This window comes from Ascaphus truei, chromosome 1 (assembly GCF_040206685.1).
Source record: "Ascaphus truei isolate aAscTru1 chromosome 1, aAscTru1.hap1, whole genome shotgun sequence".
Classification (NCBI taxonomy): Eukaryota; Metazoa; Chordata; class Amphibia; order Anura; family Ascaphidae; genus Ascaphus; species Ascaphus truei.
This window is the reverse complement of record NC_134483.1, coordinates 438,738,166-438,750,356: the sequence shown is the minus strand read 5'-3', so window position 1 is coordinate 438,750,356 and position 12,191 is coordinate 438,738,166. Positions and strand designations below refer to the sequence as shown.

Sequence of the window (12,191 nt, the reverse complement as noted above, 5' to 3'; positions counted from 1 at the left end):
CAGAAATGTAATAGTATGTGTCAACATACGTATTGATCCAGAGGAAGGCAAACAAAAAACCCTATAAAGGTCAAAATTAATTCCTTCCTGACTCCAAAAATTGGCAATTTGAATAATCCCTGGATAAAGATCCTTGATATCTGTGTAAATGTTAAAGTATTGTTGTTGGTAATGGAAGTGGATGTGTGTAATAATGATAATATACAATTCATTGTAATGCTTGTTTATAAACCACATTTTTAGTTGATCCATTTGGAGCTAAGATATATAAGTCATTTGATGAACCTACTCTAGAACATGCCACATATACACTGGCGACACACTTTATTCGAGCTCGGCTAGTCCCACGAATTCGGGTATACTCGGGTGTATTGAGGTTTGTGACTGTTTTCTGCCCGAGTGCATTGCGTTATTTTCCAGGCAGGGATTGAAGCATTTTATTCCCGCTGGCTGCAATACTGCACAGTATATATATATATACTGCATTACAATTCATGAATATATGCCATCTGGTAGACACGCGAAGCATTGCAGCCTATTAAATCCTAATCATTATCATTTAACAGATTAGCCGCCCGTCAGCCAGGCATGAACCATGGCTGGGAAGGCAAACGCAACGGGGCTTGTCAGAGGTGAGGAGTGGCGCATTCCAGGTATCTGCCAGGTACATACTGGGTATTTGCTCGAATAAAGTGTGTCGCAGCAGTAACTGTCCATGGGAGAAACATGGTGATTGTAAATTTATACCAGTGCACTTTATTGACTGTCCTTGTGATTTGTTTATGGTTATAGCAAATGCAAGTCTGACTGGGAATTGTAGGCGTTTGAAATTGAAGGGCATGTCAGTAGGAATGAGTGGAAAGTGGGGTATGAAGACATCTTCTCCTGTGGCCTTTCCTGTTAATATTGTAGCTTCAATGAGGTTGGGCATTAAGGATTTAATGCAGAGCCGTGTTCCATTACAAAGGTTAGGTGTGTTGAGATTACGAAGTAGCATGATGGGTGATCCAAGTTTAAGTCTAACGCGATGTGGTGGCATTCCAGGTGGCTCAAGTGAGTTAAGAAATTCAGTGGGATAGTTAACGGCTTCATCCGTATCTACGACCGTATCTATGGACTTGTATTTAGTAATATTTCCTGGAAGCATATCTTGTATTTGATTATTAATGTCATTAACGCAATTATTTTTTGGTGCAAGGATGGCTCGTTCACATAGCCAGGTGTGATTATTGTAATTTTGAACAATGTTTGGATATACGTGATGTATGAGTTGTGTAAGTGATGTCATCATGTGTGCAAAATTTGTTTGAAAAGTAATTTCTCCTGATAAGTTAGTTGGTAAAGTACCTTCCCCAATTTTAAGAAGCATGTTTGCAAAATCTTGAGTATTTGATTCTCCTAAAAGTTGTACTCGCATATTTGTAGTTAAAGGATAATGTATAACATTGTGCCATAGATTAGAAGATTTAAGGCATGCATGAAGTTCGTCTGCTGGTGTTGATCTTGGAATAACAGGAAGCGTTTGTCTAAAATCACCAGCTAAAAGTATTACAGCTCCTCGCATGATGTCTTGACTGTTACGTAAGTCCTTTAATGTTCTATCAAGGGCTTCAAGGGATTTTTTTGTGGGCCATTGTACATTCATCCCATACAATTAGTTTGCAAGTTTGTAGTACACGTGCTTGTCCAGAAGTTTTAGTTATATTACATGTTGGGTTTTCTTCATTGGCAATGTTTAGAGGTAATTTAAGAGCAGAGTGCACTGTTCTTCCTCCATCCATAAGAGTGGCTGCAATTCCAGATGATGCAATAGCAAGTGCAATGTTTTTTTCCATCCTAATTTCTGCAAGGAGTAAGTTGATGAGAAATGTTTTGCCTGTTCCTCCTGGAGCATCAAGGAAAAGAATGGCACCTTGTCCCTTTGTGATGTGAGACATAATGTGTTTGTATGTTTCTAATTGTTGTGCAATTAACATAGGTTTTTTGGATGCAACATATGTTTGTAGATGTTGAATATTGTAGTTTTTCTCACGCATAATGTCACTATTAAGTATATCGCAGTGATGACGTTCAGGAGATGTAACACCTAATTGAATGAGTGTTTTGTTATTAATAGCTACGCATTTATCTTCTAACAAAATTAGTACTTCGTTGTAAATTTCAGGAGAAAAATGTAAGTGTAGTTTTTGGTTGTCTGTTTGTGCTTTTGCCAGTATATCTTCACTCATGTAATCTCTATATGTATCCCATAGAGTGTTAGGGTTGGATGGGTGGCAGGTGGTGATGATAATAGCAAAAAGGTTTCTTATTTGATTAGGTAAAGAATGTAAAACAGCTTCAGATAAAGTAGTATTCCAGTGTTGATCATCCTCTAATAAGCCAAGTTTTTGGCAAGCTTCTCGATAAGTTTCACAAAGGTGTCCATTGACAGTTTTAATATATGTAAAAGAAGTTGGTCCTGGAACGTTATGAAGTAGCAGTCTTAGAAAGAAGCATTCAGCGTTATTTGGATGAACTGTATATACACGACCTAATGCTTCACTTTGAATGGCGTCTTCTCCTGGAATACGTACTCCATTTTTCCTTTTTTGAAATGTTTTGTAGATGAATTCCAAGTGTAATATTTAGGAATGTCAGGATATAGTAATGTCTTAGCAAAAGAGTCATTTTGGCACAATTGAAAGAAGGCAGTTAAAGTTGTGTTTGGTGGTTGAGCTGCAAGTGATTGAGCGTTATGAGGTGTGAAGTATACTCTTTGACCAATTTCTAAATGAACTGTTAAGTGAACAACAGTAGGATGACGTTGGTGAATAGGAAAAGACAAAATCCTCCAAACGGCTTCATTACTACTGATATATCTTCCCAACTGATATAGAGAAATTTCGTCTTTCATGTTGTCATTTGTTATTCCAAAAATGGCCATGTCGCTTCCTTTGTTGACATACTTGCAAATGTATTTGATAGATTTAACAGAATTACAGTATTCAACATTAATGGGTGCGTTAAAAGTTTTAGAAAGAAGTGGAGAATATGGCACAATCCATTTGTTGCCGACTTGTATATTGCAGTTGTTTCTAAGATGTATTGTTGCTGTGTATCCACCGTCGGATGGAGCACGTCTTCGATAGCGAGGATATCCATCATCTCCACTTTGTGTGTCCAAAAGGAATTGTTTAGGAAAAAATTTTGTGCATATTCCCTCCTTCATACATGGTGAATTAATATTAATGTTTCCACATGGGCCATGAATCATATTTTTAGTGACGATTGCAAATAGTATAGGGTCTTCGTATTGATTAGGCAACTCAGCTGAAATAACTTTATCAATATGTATTGGATGTAGTTTTTCTTTGAGCCATATCAGAATATGAGCATGTGGAAGTCCGCGTTTTTGCCACTCAATTGAGTACATCCAGCATCATGTTTGTCCAAAGATATGGTCCTTGGTTATGATGTAGATCAATTTTTGTAGCTTTAGCTTGAAGACTCTGGCTACTAAGTCGTGTCTATCGCTGGGTGCCTGTCCAATATATAGTTGTTCTTTAATCTCTGTCCAAGATGGATTACATGTAAATGTAATAAAGAAGTCTGGTCGTCCATATGCTCGAACATACACTACCGACACACTTTATTAAAGTGTGGCCGGTACCGCAAGCCGGGATATTTCCCGGCTTGCTTGTGGCTGCCCCTCGGCGTGCCGCGCGTCATAGACGCGCGGTCACGCGTCTTCGGGAGCCTGCGCCCCCTGCACGCGCGTCCAGGGCTCCCCGAGGGAGCCCTGGTGTCCCGCGATCTGCGGGACGGCGGCAGGGGGTTCCGGGGGACCCGGCGGACCCGGTAGCGGTAGGGAGAGCGCCCCGATCGGAGGGCGCTCTTCCGCTGCTTCGGCGTGCGCCCGTCACACTCGGGCGCGCGCCAGGCTACTGCTGCGGCCAAGAACGGGCAAATGCTCGAATAAACTTGGCCGCAGCAGTATGACATAGCGTCTTGAGCATATTCGTGCATGTGCCTAGTGCTTCCTGTGAAACTTGCAGGTAGAATTAATTTTTTTCCAATGTTATCAATGTTTCCATCATTGACTACAGCATCTTTGAGATGTATGTATTGATCAACGCGAAGTTCTTTTTGATGTAAACGTATATATAGAAGACGTTCACATTCAATTTTAGCATACATGTCAACAATAAACTGATGAAAGAGTTGTCTACAATGTAATATGTGGTTTTGTGTTCCATGTTGTATCATTATCCTGTATGCGTAGAAGTCCATAGCTGAAACAGTTTTCTTAGTGTTAGTTTGAGATGCTGGGTCATTTAGGATTTTCATTTGGCAATGGAAGTAGAGATCCTGCTCTGTGGTAAACTTGACCTTGTACTTTGAAAGTAGATTGAAATCCATGTTGTTTAATGACAGATGTAGCACCAAATGATGTCATTTGAAAACATGAGTTGTATTTGCGTATATTTTATAGGAAATGTTTGGATTCACTTGTACATCCCGACATGTATGAAAGCAGTTCATTAGGTGTTTGTTGTATTGGTGTAAGTACAATTTTACCATTTCTACAGCACATTCCTAGAGATTCATTGTGGAATTTTTTAGATTTACAGTATGGACATATATGTTAAGTTGTCCAATATTGACGTGTTCATGATTTTGGTATTGTATATGAGGTTCATAGTTGAAAGCGGCGCGTGTTAAATATATATGTATTTCAGTTTGTGTTTGTTGTAGTGTCATGTGTGTCTGTTTGTACTAATGTGTGAAGGCGTGTTTGATGTTGTTCACTTGTGTCAGCTGTAGTTGATGTTGTATTGATTTCTAGTACATGTGTACATGTTTGTTATGTTGTTGTTTGGCTCTTGTTTTGCGATTAATGTGTTTCTGTTTTTCAAGGCGTATTTCATATTGGTCTTGACTTTGTTTTTTTCGTGAAGTCTTGCGTCTTTCATTTCTTAGTGTTCGCTGCTGTGGTGTTTCAGTATCTCTTCTTACTTTTTCTCTCTCTCTCATTAGTTGTAGTCTTTGTTGATGTTTGTATTGTGTTGTTGTTGTACACGTTTCTTGTTGTAATGCTGTTGATGTTGATGGTTGTTGTGTGTCATATTGGTAATTGCATGTTTGTGATGTAGTGTGTGTTGTTGTCAGTGCAGTTGTGTGTGTTGTGTGTGTTGTGTGTGATGTTTTAAGAATTTTTTTTGGAGACATGTTTTAAAGGTATGTTGTGTGTGTGTCTATAAATTATTAATTGTTTTCCTTGTATATAGTTGACAGATGCAAGCAGTTTTGTTGTCTATCAGATGCCACAGGTGCAGATGTTTTAAAGGCGTCACTGTAGAGTCCTGTGAAAGTGTGTATAAAATTGTAGTTAGTGTTGGTTGCACAGGGAGATGTAAATGTTAGTTAGAGGGGGGGTAGAGTTATAGTAATTATATGTAGCCCTTTTTGTGAACGCCTGAACTAAGGGACTACGGTGCATAAACCTGTGGCTTCAGGAGCTCTGAGCCTCCGCTTATTGGGAGCCTGGGGGTATACCTTTATCACTTGTGGTGCAGCGCCTCCACTTACCCAGGATCCCCATTATAGAGATTATACCCTGAGCAAGAACCTAACAACAGCAGTATGCAACAGCAACCTTTTTATATCACACATGAATAACAAATGATATGCAGACTTATCATATAACATTTACATACACACACACAACGTGGCTCGGCCACACCTTATTAGGGATAATGTCCTGTACATAGGTGGCTCTGCCACTCTCCTTAGGAGTATGTCTCATAACCAATAAAGTATGGTACCATATGCATTCTCTCAGGAAACCCAATTAGTTAGTGGGAGGCGGGATCAGCGCCTGGTGACCGGTGTAGGTGCACTTGTAGATAAGGATACCTTCCGGTCACTACGATGACCTTGACACTCCACAGGGGGTCCTGGTGTTAATCCAGCCTTGCGCCGTCTCTCCCTTCTGCAGCACCGTCAGATGGGAAATCCAAGATGGCGGCCGCAGCTCCGCAGCTCCGCAGATAACCCTCACTAAAGGGAAACGTCCCTGACGACTATGGGCGTCCTTACAAATACAGCACCCTACGATGGCAGGGAAAAGACTCCTGGGGCTGTGGGCATACCCTACCTAAGCAGACGGGTCACTGACCCTCTGCTCTCGCACACGAGGTTCCGCCAACCTCCTCCTTCACCTCCCTCGCTGCTCTGACCCACCGCCCACACGCATCCGGTTCCTGCATACACAGTCTCGCATCCCATTGGTCCTCAGCCTCAGCTGACCTTCTCACAGTCAGAGTTCATAGTTCAAACCCCCTCCAAGTCTCTACTTATGATTACCCTTCGCGCGCTTCCCTCGCGCATGCGCAGCCCAACTGGTACGCAGTAACTTCGCTGGCAAACAGGGACAATATGGCGCTGCCTATGTAATTGACAGCCGAGCCCACTGCTGAGCCTCATAATGGGGTGCCCCAAACTGATCATATGCCATTCGCATGGGAGGTTGACTGTTTCTTTGACTTCGGCGGGGTTGATCCTCCTCTGCTTCCTCTGCAGAGTGCTCAGTCTCAACTGGTATTTCCATCTCTACCCTTGAGGGGTGTTCAGCATTAGCACAGTCTCTTTGGGGTGTAAAACATGGACTTTGTGGGTCTAGAGGCTGACTCGCTGGAGTCAAATGATCAATGTTCGGGCCAAAAGGCTCTTTACCCGTGACTCCTTCGGGAGATGCCTCCACGGCCGGAAGGCCCCTTTGAGAGGTTCCCTCCATTGTATCCTCAGAGGTGGCAATTTTTACAGTCTCTGAGCCATCCTCTGTGTATTCAACTGCTCCATCTAGGGCAGTGGCTGGGGCTTCCAATTCATCCGTCCCTACTTGAGGTATGAGAAGCAGATGATTCCTATGCCACACTTTTACGCGGCCTTCAGAATCCTTGATCCGGTACACAGGAAGACCCGGCATCTGTGACTCCACCTCATACACACCCTCCCGCCACCGGTCTGCCAATTTATGCTTCCCAGGAACACCTAAGTTGCGTAAAAGGACCGCATCTCCGGGGTGAATTTCCTTGTAACGTACTTTGTGGTCATAACGCCTTTTATTCCCCGCATTCAATTGTGCGGTCGTCCGCTCAGCCAATTTGTAGGCCAACTGTAAACTGTCCTTTAGTCGCTGAACGTATCGGAAATGCGTCCTATTGGATACCCCATCGGTAGATATCCGTAGGCGCACATCCACCGGTAACCGGGCTTCTCTCCCGAACATCAAGAAATACGGGGTATACCCAGTGGACTCATGTCGGGTACAATTATACGCATGTACCAATGCTTCGACGTGTTTACTCCACTCCGTCTTTTGCGGGCTCGTCAATGTACCCAACATATCCAACAAGGTGCGATTGAACCGTTCGGGCAAGGCATCCCCTTCGGGGTGGTACGGGGTAGTACGCGACTTGGCAATGTTCAGTAGGGTGAGCAACTCCCGTATCAGTGTACTTTCAAAATCCCGGCCCTGATCGGAGTGAAGACGATTTGGTAACCCATAGTGAATGAAATATTTTTCCCATAGTACTCGGGCTACCGTTACGGCCTTCTGGTCTTTCGTAGGGAACGCTTGGGCGTACCTAGTGTAGTGGTCAGTGATCACAAGAACATTACTAACTCCCCGACTGTCGGGTTCGATACAGAGAAAATCCATACACACCAAATCCATGGGACCCGAACTTTTCAAGTGTGCCATAGGAGCCGCCCTGGTAGGCAGTGTCTTCCTTTGTAAACAACGATTACACTTCCTACAATGTTGCTCCACTGACTCCCTCATTCTCGGCCAATAGAACCTATCCTGCAGTAGTCCAAAGGTCTTGTCAATGCCCAGGTGACCATGGTCATCGTGAAGGGCCCGGAGGACTAGGGTTCTCAAACGTTCCGGTAAAAACAACTGACGCCGATCGGGATGGTTATGATAGGAGATCACCCAATATAACAAACAATTGTCCATTTCAAACTTCCCAAACTCATTTAACAGGAGCTTCACCAAGTCTTTGGGGGCCCGCTTCAGTATAGACGGATTATCTTGCTGTACAGCTTGACGGGCTAGCTCCACTATGGGGTCTTGTGTCTGATAATGCACTAGATCCTTCCACGCTATGATATTATCTTCATTGATATTCATCCCGTCTCGACCTTGATAGGCCCGAGGAACAGCCTGCGAATGACATCCCAACGAGTCAACAACCCGTAATTCCGAGAATGCTACGTTGTCATCGACTATCGCCGCTACTGAACAGAGAGCACGAATCCCGGGGCCCGGTATCTCCTCCCAGACTTCCTCATCAGGGGTGGATTGCAGGCCAGGTCGACGAGACAGAGCGTCGGCACCTATGTTGGTGGGTCCGGGTTTGTATTTAAGGTTGAACCGGTAATTGGCTAGAGCAGCTAACCAACGGTGTCCGGTGGCGTCCAATTTGGCAGACGTATTGATATAGGTCATGGGATTGTTGTCCGTGCGTACTTCGAACGGTACTCCATATAGATAATCGTGCAGCTTGTCCACCACCGCCCATTTTAGCGCCAAAAATTCCAACTTATGGACCGGGTAATTCTGCTCGCTAGGGGTTAAACTTCGGCTCGCGTAGGCCACTGGACGTAGCCCGGTCTCATACTTCTGATGCAAAACCGCTCCTAGCCCGCTGAGGCTAGCATCGACATGTAGGACATAGTCTCGCTCAGGATCCGCGTAGGCCAAGACGGGGGCCTGAGTGAGGCTGGTCTTTAAGTGTTTGAAGGCCTGTTCACATTCTGGAGTCCATGTCTTCCCAAAGGGTGTCTGCGCCGAGCTCCCCTTTCTCCCGGTTTCTCCCGGATACACCTTGAGAAGGTCATTCAGTCTCTTGGCCTTGCTGGAATACCCCTCCACGAACCGCCGATAATAGCCACAAAACCCCAAGAAAGACCGCAGCTCTTGAACATTTTGAGGTCTGGGCCAGTTCACCACCGCCTCGATCTTCCCTGGGTCGGTGGACACCCCATCAGCTGACACAATGTGGCCCACATACGTTACAGAGGGCCGACAGAATTTGCACTTGTCTAGCGACAGTTTTAGGCCCTCCCCCTCAAGCCTATCCAGCACCTTCATCAGTCTCTCGGAATGCTCCTCTAGAGTCCGCCCGAACACGATAATGTCGTCCAGGTACACTAAGCACTCTCGCGGGTTAAGGTCTCCTAGGGTTTTTTCCATTAGTCTCTGGAACGTGGCCGGGGCACCGCAGATCCCTTGAGGCATGCGGGTAAACTGGTAAAACCCTAATGGACAGATGAAGGCCGTTTTTTCTTGGTCTTCCTGGCCCATGGGCACTTGATAATACCCGGACCTGAGGTCGCGCACACTGAACCATTTACTCCCGGTCAACGCATTCAGGAGGTCCTCGATTCGGGGCAGTGTATACTGGTCGGGGATAGTACGGTTATTCAGCGTTCTGTAATCCACACATAGACGGACCGTCCCGTTCTTCTTGCGGACTACCACAATGGGTGAGGCGTAAGGGCTCCGAGATTCCTGCACGATGCCAGCCGTTTCCATCTCGTCGATTAATCCCCTCACTTCGTCAACATCCCTGGGGGCAAGCTGGCGGGAGCGCTCCCGGAAGGGGGTAGCGTCGCTCATTCGGATGGTATGGTGGGCACTGCGACTGCACCCCACATCCATATCACCAGTGGAGAACACACCCCTTCGGTCGTGTAGCTCATTCTGCAGCCTCTTCCTCCACTCATCCGGGAGGGGCAAGTCGCCAAAGTCAAATTCCAATGCAGTCGCTATGGTAGTAGGCGAGCTCCTAGCTAGTCCCGTCGAGGCCTTCTCCTCGGAAGTTACAGGGTATATCCTTCCTAGCGTCTGCCGCCGGTCAATAGTCATCGGGTACGGGGATATATTCTGCACATACACCCAGGTGCGCTTCGGGATCTTCCCGGGCCATTCCTTGACCGAGGTTAGTACTTTGTAGCCCAAACGTTGTTCGTCCTGGGCCACACTCTCCAAGGTGAAGAGCTGATCCTCCGACCATCGACGGGGGTAATGGCAAGCGGCGACCATCATTCGTCCTTCCCCCGGGGGAATCTGGGTCAGTCCCCATTCTTGGCTGTAGAGGACGCCATGCTCTTCCTCAGTCGCAATTCTACCGCAGACCTCTTGGAGGGCGGGGCAGGCCGCTAAGGCCAGCAGTGGGGCTTCTCCCGCTTCTTGCAAGAACTGGCGAAACACCGTGCGTACTATGTCAGCGTTGGTCCCCAAGATGATTGGGGCGCTGGGGCGGTCCTGAGGTTCGGGGCACACTAAGGCCTCCACTTCCATGGGGTGATGTTTACCCGTATTCAGCTGGAGAATATCTAGCTGCACCTTTATTACTCCGTCTATGGGGTAATCTTCATGACTCAATCCCCGTAGCCGCAGGGCATCCGCCGATAGCAACGGTAGTTGATGTAGGTGTTGGTCGTAGAAGGGCCGGTATACGATCGTTACTTGGGATCCCGTGTCCAACAATGTGGCGGCGTAGATACCTTCGATAACTACGCGAATAATGGAGGCGGGGCCGATTCGGGAGCCCTGAAGAGGCGGTAATGCCTGGTCATCCTTCAGGGGTTGGCACGGCATTGAATGCGCCGGTCGGGACGACGTTCTCCGTGAGGTGGGGCAGTGGGCCCGCAAGTGTCCCATCTTTCCACATGCATAACACTGTATTTGGCTGAGGTAAGCCTCGTCTCTCCTGGTGGGGGGGCTCCGCCCGGTCGGGGGACGAGGTCTGGGTGTCACGGGGGTGGGGGCATCCTCGGGGTCAGGGTCCCCAGATTCGGGCGCATCGGTTTTGGGTTCCACTTTCTTGGCCTCCTTACCTCCGAGCTGGGGCTTCTTCCCGGTGGCTAGGTCACGCCCCAGCAGCACCGTCTCATGCGCTTGAACCCGGTCCATTAAGTCGTGAAACGACAACGCTTGTCCGGGCGTTAGGCAGCTACTGACCCGCACCGACACGGGGTGTAGGGGTAAGAGGCCCCGCAACAGCTGAGTGGTGCGTAGTCCGTTAGCTTCTATCCTTGGTAATACGCCTTTCCTCACCAGATTCCAGAGGTCCAGGTGTAATCGTCTGAGAAAATCGAACACCATTTCTCCTTCTTTCTGGGTTAACGCATGAAATTTGGACATCAACGTGTACATGTCCACCGGGGCTCCATATGCCTTGGTCAGGCAGTAGATAAGATCGGCCGCGTCAGCTTCCGGATTGTCATCTCGGTAGTAGTGCACCATGTGGGACGCGGGGGGCCGTAAGCACTCAACTATGCGTTGTCTGCGGACCGCGTCCGTGCAGGTCCATTCAGGCAGTACCTGTTCGGTATGATCCAACCAGTCCTCTATCCCTACTTCCCCTTGAGGCGTGGGTTTCTCGCCGGAGAAGGCTTTTAACTTCCTGTACTGGAGCGACTGGGTGGTGTTGTGGATAGCGGCGGCTATGGCGGGAATAGAGGTGTCTCCTGGTAAGCTGTCCCCGACTGCAGGGTAAGCGTCCAATCTTGATACGCTAAGGCGGTTGAGGCCAGCCCGCAGGCCGGACGGGGTGGACGAGGAGCCTAGGCTCAGGGTGGCTGGCCAACGAGGGTGTAGGCCACGGTCAGGGGAGTGGTCGGGGCCTCCCGTCGCGGCACCTGCGGTGGGAGCATACTCTCTCCTAGGGGTAGAGGTGGCCAGGGGCGCAGGGGTGTCCGCCTGGACTAGGGGGCAGCGCACCCCCGGGGCCTCAGCCAGCAACAGTACACGGGGCAAGGCCTCGGGGCATATGTCCTGTTCAGTGGCGTACAAGACCCGGCGCCAGGTCTGGTCGCGGTCATAGAAGTGGTCTTGTACTTGGGCATTGTCCAGGAGTGGAAGCTTGCGGACCTGCTCGGTCACTGTGCCTAGCGAGATCGTGGCGGGGACATGGCCCAGCGCGAAGACACGGTTCAAGGGAATCCCGTGCCATTGGGCCCACTTGCGCACCTCGAGCGCCGAGGGCACCGACATGATGTGGGTTGGTTGCACAATAGAGACAACAAAAAAAAATGTGGGGGCACCCCAGGTCTAAGATCTCAGCAGCGCCTCCAAATGTAGCCCTTTTTGTGAACGCCTGAACTAAGGGACTACGGTGCATAAACCTGTGGCTTCA

The 12,191-nt window shown here is 47.6% G+C and overlaps 1 pseudogene; it reads right to left on the bottom strand.

Moving 5' to 3' along the window:
* Positions 1-2,530: 2,530 nt before the first annotated feature.
* On the bottom strand, positions 2,531-4,398 carry LOC142502368 (uncharacterized; annotated as a pseudogene).
* Between the last annotated feature and the right edge of the window lie 7,793 nt (positions 4,399-12,191).